This window comes from Carassius gibelio, chromosome A7, assembly GCF_023724105.1.
Source record: "Carassius gibelio isolate Cgi1373 ecotype wild population from Czech Republic chromosome A7, carGib1.2-hapl.c, whole genome shotgun sequence".
NCBI lineage: Eukaryota > Metazoa > Chordata > Actinopteri > Cypriniformes > Cyprinidae > Carassius > Carassius gibelio.
In genome coordinates this window covers 29,160,912-29,170,455 of record NC_068377.1, presented here as the reverse complement: position 1 = coordinate 29,170,455, position 9,544 = coordinate 29,160,912, and the positions used below count along the sequence as shown (strand labels likewise).

The following is a 9,544-nucleotide window of genomic DNA, read 5'->3' as shown; positions in this document are numbered from 1 at the left end:
TTGGAGCCGTGCCCTGCTATTGTACTGCAACTCAACTTGAGCATAACAGTTCAGCCATAATAACAGACTGGCCTTGGTTTCAACCCTTAGCTTCGAAGAGCGAAGTCTGCATATCTGCTCTACAGCTCCTGCGGGATTATTTGCACAGTCCCAAAGCTCTGATTGGAAAATCAATAGACAGATCTGGGATGGCCAGGCTCCTCGGCAGCTCTAGCTTTTTTCTCCATTTCTTCTGTGATCTGTGGCTCTTTGAAGATCACACATGTGCCTATCACTATCTATATATACTGTAAGTGAAAGTTCAGCTAAATGTTTGATTGCTTCTCTCAAATGATTATTATTTCTTTTTACATAAAAAACAATGGAATAAAAGTAAACATTTTAAACCATAATTTAGGCTATTCACATACATTAAAGTTCAAAATTATTATTATTATTTTTTTAAAGAAATGAATACTTTCATTAATATGTTCATGATGCAATAAATTGATCAAAAGTACATTTGTCATAAAAAAAATGTATTTCAAATAAATACTGTTCTTTTGAAACTTTCTATTTATCAAAAAAAAAAAAAAAAAAAGAAATGGTATCAGCTGCAAACTAAAATATTAAGCAGCACAACAGCTTTCAGAACTGATAATAATAAATATTATTGTAAGAAAAAAATATGATTTTTCAAGGATAATATGCTGAAAATTCAGCTTTGTCATTACAGGAATGAATTAAATTTTACAAATTTACTCAAATAGAAAATAATTGTTTTAATAATTGTAGTAATATAATAATACAAATACAAGGTTGTCGCATGGGGAAGTTGTGGCCTAATGGTTAGCTTTTCAACTCAAATCCAAAGATTGTGAGTTTGCAACCCATTCTCACTCCAAAGGCGTCAAAAACCGAAGCATGGTCAAGCGCCCCTAGCGTCACTTTTATGACGCCAAATGTGACTCTCGGCGTCGACTATCAAGCACTACGACCTTCATTGCTTTCAGTGGGAAACTTTTGGCGTCAGAATTCGACACGAGGACATGAGATGTTTATCGCTATGAAATCACGTTCAAGAAGTCTCATTCAGCACACATCGCGCGATACTTGCTATCAGTTCCACAGTTTGGGTGAGTAGTCGTATATACGCTCTTTTAATGCCTTTTATCAAATGTATTCTGTCTTCTTTATTAATCAGATTAGTGCCATATGTTTAATCGCTGTATTATATCGGTCATCCGCGGCTGTCTTTGAGTTTCATTGCGTTTAAATAAATGAACACAGCTGCTAATTAGTGTGATTAAACTCTATCTGTCACGTGACGTGCCATAGACCTTCGATCCGTTTTATATTATTATTAATTTCAGGATCAATGATGTAAGTTGTATTTGTAGTAAAATCATGGTAATCACAACACAATAGTAATAAATGAAATGTGAAGTTAAAACACAGTAAATCATTAGTAACTGTAACTGTAGTTTTACTATGATATATTAATAATCAATACAACAATACAATAATCACCAAACCAGCTATGTTTGTATCACTGTAATGTTAGTGTTTTTATGTGCTTTTATATGACAGATATCACAGTAATCATGTGTTCTGTACCATGCTTTTAATACCTTTTAATGTGAATCCAAAAAAAAAAAAAAAAATCAAATTAAAAATAAATAATAAAACATGTATTTTTCCATCTTGCAGTTCATTCATATCAGTTTATATATATATATAAATATTTTGCTCACAGATCATTATTAACATTCTGTATATAATTCAATTTTATTTTCTCTCCCCTTTTTTATTATTTTTATTTTTAGCTGAAAAGACGTAAAGGCAGTCAGCCCAGTGGTGTTTCTGGAGAGGGATTCCTTCAGAAATGGAGAAGACAGAAAGCTGCGGAGGCAGATATTTGCAGCAGTAAGTCTGTGATAGTTTGTCTCTTTTATCAAAAATTCCTGCTGTTATAATTTGTACAGCATTTGTTGTTTCTTAAACTGTTGCACTGTCCAAATACCCACACTTGCCATCTTTTCACTTGACCACTTGATTACTTATTTGAAGTCTTTCCTGCATTTGGCCTAGTGTTCGAGTGAGCATGATGACCACGAGTGTGTGTCGAACTTTTCATGACCTGATGACTGTGTTTCCCAATCCTGATCCTGGAGAACCCCAGCACTGCACGGTTTTGGCGTCTCTCTTATCTGACAAACACACTTTTGAGGTCTTGGAGTCTTCACTGATGAGCTGATGAGTTGAATCAGGTGTGTTTGATCAGGGAGACATCTCAAATGTGCAGTGTTGGGGTTCTCCAGGACCAGGATTGGGAGCCACTGCCTTATGGGACACTTATGTGTTTAAAGAGATTTTTAATATCTAATTATCAATATTTCACATACTGTACTAAACACATCACAGTCTTAATAATCCAGTTTAACACTTGTATGATATTGTACAAGCCCCAGGACGGTCTCATCTGACACTATCAAAATAATTCATATGACTATAGCTTGCTATTAATTACTTGCTTTCAATAATGGATTCATTTAACATTTAATTTTAAAGCATCTTTACAGAGGCTGCTTTTATGGTCTAAACAAAACACAGTGTAATGTATAAGTTGAATGTAATGTAATATTTCTGTTTTACAGGATTGTTTGAGGATAACGCTGTAGCTCCATCATGCACAAGGACTCACCTCGTTAACTCTTTATCCCCCACACACACAGATATGGTCCCTGGATCAGTGATTAGACTTTGCAGTGGTTTGATTTTTGCAGAAGATGTAACTTTGTTTTATTTATAAGCTCATAATGAATACATTACAGAACCAGTGATGAAAACAATAGTTAAAAATAGTATTTTTCGTATTGATAAAGCATTTTGTTCTCTTTTTCAAGCTTCATACAGTGAACTTTTTAGACTTTAATTAAGAGTTTTAGTAAAGGAGATATTCATACACAGTCATCCCCTAGCTCCAGTCATGAAGTGAATTCATGATGTTATGTCAAAGCTAGCAGGTGTTTGTTTTCCTGAACACTTTCTCTGTCTTCCATTGTTCAGACAATCAGTGTTTATTTGATGCTGTGCTGATTGAGTTTTATAGATGATATTGCACACTTGACATGCATGTCTTCATGGTGTTTTTTTTTGTGAGTTTGAAACATTTACATTGTGTTGTATAACATTTTGGTCAATTTAATTTTTTTAATAAAATTGATCTTTTTCCAGTGTTCTCTGAAAGACATACTGTATTTACTGTTTTGTTTTTTAATAAAAGCATTTTCATTTGCATACTGAAAATAGTTAATGTTTACAACATAACTGCCTTTTTATTCTTTATGGTGGCAAAAACGAGCTTGGTGACAGAGGATGCAGTGTAGTAATTTGGGCATGTTGTCTTTAAATGAGTTTGACATATCAATAAATAATGGAAGATCCTTACAAAAATATGCATGTTTATTATGCTTTATGTATTTATTTGTTCATTCATTCATTCATTCATTTATAATTTCTGTTTTTATTCCTAGGGTTCAAATGGTAGAGAATGGTAAATCACAGAAACACAAATGTGAACAATTTTAACTTTAAAACACAATGTAATATACAATGTAAATTTTAGAAGCACGTCATTTGATTAGTAAATATATTTGTCTTTGGTCAAAAAAAAAAAAAAATACAAATCTTAAAAATGTGTCTTATATTTAATGAGAGGAATCTATCTGTTGGATACAACTGCGACTGCTGGGCATGTGCACATCAATATTGCCCAATGTTTGTCAAGCTGAACAACGGAGGAAGGTGAAGACGTTAATAAAACAGTATCTTATAAGTAGCAAGCTTAATCTATTGTTAACCGAATCTATCCCTTCAGCCGAAAAACGAAAGACATCTGTCATACATGGATAAGGAAGTGTGACGCTGCTGCTCAGCTTAGATGCCATTGGCTATGACTTTTCAGGACAGTCTGTGGTTGGACTATCTTTTAACCCATATTAAACAGCGCATCATGTTAAAAAGTATGTTTTGCTCCTATCATCACATTAGTAATATATTAAGTCAACAATGAAGTGTTGCTATCTTGAGAAAAATGACATCTTTAGCGAGATCCTAATCCTAACCCTAAGCATAACTTCAATGAACTACAAAAACAGCCCCCTAGTGTTGCCTTTCTATAGATAGAACGACGGAGGCTTGTGGGTAATGTAGTTTAAAACTTTTTATTAACGAAACTAAATAAATTATTTATTTTAAGGAAAACTGGATATCTAAATATGTTTATTGTGCAAACCTCTATGATATATTTGAGAGGCAGGCTGAAATGTGGTATTTTACAGTGAGCAATATTTAAAATGCCTTTATGTCAGCTTTCCATTTATTTCTGAAAACTGAGCTCAACATTATTTTATCAGCATAGCATAAGTAATAATCCTGCCCATTTTCTCTTTGATATGTTAATTGGACTCTGATTTACAGCCATTTGAAATGTACAGTTTTGGGCTCTTCCGGGGGGTGCTACTGGGCCCCTGGGGGTAGCAGGGCAGTAAAACCTACATATATGTATTCTCCTCATCATGAACAACAAACTGAGCTGAGTCACATTTATATCTGACAGTTTTCACAGTCCTCTGTTTTCTATTCTATTCATCATGGCTATTATACCTTTTGACAGGACATTGTGAGGCCATCTGATGAAACATGGAAAAATTAGAAAGAAATGATTTAATAATGAAAATAATAGATTATTTCTTTGATTTTTGAAGTAAATGGCAAGAAATATAATGGATGAACCTGCAACAACTTGCCATTATCTATTCCCCACTGTAAAGCAGTAATCAAGGACAATGTATACACATTGTGATACTTCACTATTACACAAGGACAAATTCATGCAGTGCTAAGAATATTAATTTATATATATATATATATATATATATATATATATATATATATATATATATATATTAGCATTATATATAACTAATTAGCCGAAATCAGTGTAAAAATGTCCTCCTCACCCCCGTATCTTGCTCCTCAGGTGCTGGACATCAGTAATGTGCGTGCTCTTGGTTTTAATGCAGTACAAGATCCACGTTGATCATTCCCGCTACATTCTCAGTTATCCCTCAAGTGTTTGTAACAATAAAGCCCATGGAACCATATTGTAATGCAGAATAATTAATCTTGTAACTCCCTGTATTTCACAAAAAATGTGCATATTTGTTACTAAAATATAAAAAAATACTTTCTGGTGTACTGATGTCCCAGATGTTATTAATCCGATCAAAAATGTTTATGTCTTAAATAAAAAAATAATCCCAATAATTAATATGTCGTTTTTCCAAGTCTAAAATAAACACATATGAGCCTACCTAGTAAAATGATGTATTTACCAAGAATCTTCAGAACACAATATTCACCATTTTCATTTTATTGAAGCATAGACTATAAAGTTGATAAAGTAGCATCAAGACAAATAAGATTCAATGAAAATAATTATCATCAAAGATACATTAACCTCATATATAAATCAGTTCACACAGATGAGTGATGAAATGTCCTTAAAAGTCACACAGTCCCATCCAGTCAACTGTGATACAGATCATGTGATACATATAAGACATGTGATACTGTTCCAGAAAATAATGATTCCTTATCATCACATCTAAACTGGTTTCATCTCCCCATCGTGTTCTTCTTCTCTCGTGTCTGGAAACAGTTTGTGGTTGATGTCCAGCACTGATGAGGTGTAGCTTGTTCTCAGCCAGAGGATCTCTCAGTCCTAACATCCCAGACCTGGTCAAAGTGAAACAAACAATGCAGAAGAAGTTGTTTAATGGACAGAGAGCGCAGCTTATGTTCTGTGTGGTTTTAGCAGGGTGAGCAACTATGACCCTTGTAGTACTGTACACTTACCATTCTTCAAGCTGTTTTAAGACCTTTTGAGAAGCTTTTTCTCTGAAGACAATTTACCACATCCACTCCTTTCAAGAGCATCACTTGGTCAAAACCTCTCATTTGGCTGATGAGATCATCTGTACAAATAAAAATACTGCAATAAATGTCATTCTCCAAGAATTAAGAAAAAGTTACAGAAGCAAAGGTCTTGCTCATGAGACTGCATTAGCATGTGTAGTTCTTAGAGACTCTAGAACTGATCTAATGTTGCAGTAAATGTGTTTTTTTCCTCTAGAATCTTTCTCCAAAGTTCCTGACTTCTCTCACAAATGTGTTTTAGTCTGTGCAGTGTAAGGCCTGGCTTCAAACCAATCAACTATCAATTCACAATTAATAACATAACATTTACAAAACAATGAAATAATGTCAATTGGTGTTTATATCAACTAAACCAATTTCATGATACTTGTCTGCTTTTAAAACAGGTGGTGTGTTTTTAAAAACATAATATTAAAAATGTCCAGTCACACTTTGCTAACATGCTGTAATTGTAATAGTATAAAACGAAATCAAGGCTGACATGACCAGTTCTGTGAGAGATCATCATAAAATGTTGTATAACATTGCTTCAACACACACATACCAGAGGACTTCTGTTTGTTTGAGCACAAGATGGCCATCTTCATTCCTCATCCTGAGCAAATCATTTCCTTGGTCTTCCTTCTCTTCTGTGAAACAAGATAATCTCTACTTACTCTCTGTGCAATTAATATTGCTCATTAAACATAATTAAGTTAATTTAAAGTAAGATTCAGACCAGAGCATTTTTGGAGTAAACAAATGTACCTGGGAAGAGCTGATCATGGCAAGATTCGCTGAGACTCAGTAATAGCTCTTTTAGGTTTTAGGAAGGTTTGTGAGGGTTGGCTCTTAAAATAGCTGTTGAGCTCGATATTTTAGACCTGAAAAAGAAGAACAGCATTATCTGGAAAAAATCCTGTAAGACAGAAGGAAGGACATATTATTAATTACGTGCAGCTTGTACATTACACCTCTGTAAAGATGCTGTAAAATTAAATGTTAAATGAATCCATTATTGAAAGCAAGTAATTAATAGCAAGCTATAGTCATATGAATTATTTTGATAGTGTCAGATGAGACCGTCCTGGGGCTTGTACAATATCATACAAGTGTTAAACTGGATTATTAAGACTGTGATGTGTTTAGTACAGTATGTGAAATATTGATAATTAGATATTAAAAATCTCTTTAAACACATAAGTGTCCCATAAGGCAGTGGCTCCCAATCCTGGTCCTGGAGAACCCCAACACTGCACATTTGAGATGTCTCCCTGATCAAACACACCTGATTCAACTCATCAGCTCATCAGTGAAGACTCCAAGACCTCAAAAGTGTGTTTGTCAGATAAGAGAGACGCCAAAACCGTGCAGTGCTGGGGTTCTCCAGGATCAGGATTGGGAAACACAGTCATCAGGTCATGAAAAGTTCGACACACACTCGTGGTCATCATGCTCACTCGAACACTAGGCCAAATGCAGGAAAGACTTCAAATAAGTAATCAAGTGGTCAAGTGAAAAGATGGCAAGTGTGGGTATTTGGACAGTGCAACAGTTTAAGAAACAACAAATGCTGTACAAATTATAACAGCAGGAATTTTTGATAAAAGAGACAAACTATCACAGACTTACTGCTGCAAATATCTGCCTCCGCAGCTTTCTGTCTTCTCCATTTCTGAAGGAATCCCTCTCCAGAAACACCACTGGGCTGACTGCCTTTACGTCTTTTCAGCTAAAAATATAAATAATAAAAAAGGGGAGAGAAAATAAAATTGAATTATATACAGAATGTTAATAATGATCTGTGAGCAAAATATTTATATATATATATATATATATATATATATATATATATATATATATATATATATATATATATATATATATATATAAACTGATATGAATGAACTGCAAGATGGAAAAATACATGTTTTATTATTTATTTTTAATTTGATTTTTTTTTTTTTTTTTGGATTCACATTAAAAGGTATTAAAAGCATGGTACAGAACACATGATTACTGTGATATCTGTCATATAAAAGCACATAAAAACACTAACATTACAGTGATACAAACATAGCTGGTTTGGTGATTATTGTATTGTTGTATTGATTATTAATATATCATAGTAAAACTACAGTTACAGTTACTAATGATTTACTGTGTTTTAACTTCACATTTCATTTATTACTATTGTGTTGTGATTACCATGATTTTACTACAAATACAACTTACATCATTGATCCTGAAATTAATAATAATATAAAACGGATCGAAGGTCTATGGCACGTCACGTGACAGATAGAGTTTAATCACACTAATTAGCAGCTGTGTTCATTTATTTAAACGCAATGAAACTCAAAGACAGCCGCGGATGACCGATATAATACAGCGATTAAACATATGGCACTAATCTGATTAATAAAGAAGACAGAATACATTTGATAAAAGGCATTAAAAGAGCGTATATACGACTACTCACCCAAACTGTGGAACTGATAGCAAGTATCGCGCGATGTGTGCTGAATGAGACTTCTTGAACGTGATTTCATAGCGATAAACATCTCATGTCCTCGTGTCGAATTCTGACGCCAAAAGTTTCCCACTGAAAGCAATGAAGGTCGTAGTGCTTCGATAGTCGACGCCGAGAGTCACATTTGGCGTCATAAAAGTGACGCTAGGGGCGCTTGACCATGCTTCGGTTTTTGACGCCTTTGGAGTGAGAATGGGTTGGAGTTTGAGTCTCAGGGATTGTGGGTGGGGGGAGTGAATGTACAGTGCTCTCTCCAACTATACCATGACTGAAGTGCACCCGAGCAAGGCCCCAAACCCCCAACTGCTCCCCACATGCCGCAGCATAAATGGCTGCCCACTGCTCCGGGTGTGTGTGTGTGCGCACTTTGGATTTGGATTTTGGGTTAAATGCAGAGCATGAATTCCGAGTATGTGTCACCATACTTGGCTGTATGCCACTTTCACTTTTTCGCTTTTTTTTTTTTTTACAAGAGACTTCTTTCAAAAACATTAATCTTACCTACTCCAAACTTTAGAAGTGTACTGTATGATTCAGTACATCAACACAGATACAAATTATTATAATGCATTTGCAAATGTATTCATTATAAATGCTAACATTAATATGTTGCTTTATATCTGTTTTTTTTTAGGCCAGACTGAAAATGCAAGTCTCATTTGGGTACATACCAAAGTGGTAAATAAATGATGAAAATAAATAATTTTAAACATTTAATGATGAACAACTAAACCAGGGATCCTCAAATCTGAGCCAGGTTTCCCGATGACGATTGATCTTAGCGCTTAAGAACGTTTTCACGTTCATTGTTGTTTCACGTGTGCTTCCCAAAAATGCATGTAAAGCAATCGCAAGTAGCTGTGCTTTAAATGCTACCGGTACTTAGGAGTTGCTATCCATTTGTCAAGTGCTTGAAATGTCACCTTATAGAAGGGCTCTTAATTGTAGTTCACAATGGTTTATTGACGTTAACCTAATGTAGCGTTCCAGACAGACAACTTGGATATAATAACTGTAATACAATACAATATTATATTATTTTATAGTGCA

General features: G+C 34.3%; 2 long non-coding RNA genes across 3 annotated transcripts; one reads left to right on the top strand and one right to left on the bottom strand.

Moving 5' to 3' along the window:
• Positions 1 to 983: 983 nt before the first annotated feature.
• LOC128016327 (uncharacterized) lies at positions 984 to 3,830 on the top strand. Its single transcript, XR_008184144.1, has 3 exons — positions 984 to 1,115; positions 1,806 to 1,905; positions 2,637 to 3,830. It is a non-coding gene; the product is annotated as an uncharacterized LOC128016327 (long non-coding RNA).
• A 1,570-nt stretch (positions 3,831 to 5,400) lies between these two features.
• On the bottom strand, positions 5,401 to 7,702 carry LOC128016326 (uncharacterized). 2 transcript variants are annotated; one of them, XR_008184143.1, is made up of 5 exons: positions 7,594 to 7,702; positions 6,730 to 6,845; positions 6,527 to 6,611; positions 5,902 to 6,020; positions 5,401 to 5,781 (listed from the first exon to the last, which is right to left on the bottom strand). It is a non-coding gene; the product is annotated as an uncharacterized LOC128016326 (long non-coding RNA). The 2 variants fall into 2 exon arrangements; XR_008184142.1 differs by lacking the exon at positions 7,594 to 7,702 and having other exon boundaries at positions 6,730 to 7,573.
• Positions 7,703 to 9,544: the final 1,842 nt, after the last annotated feature.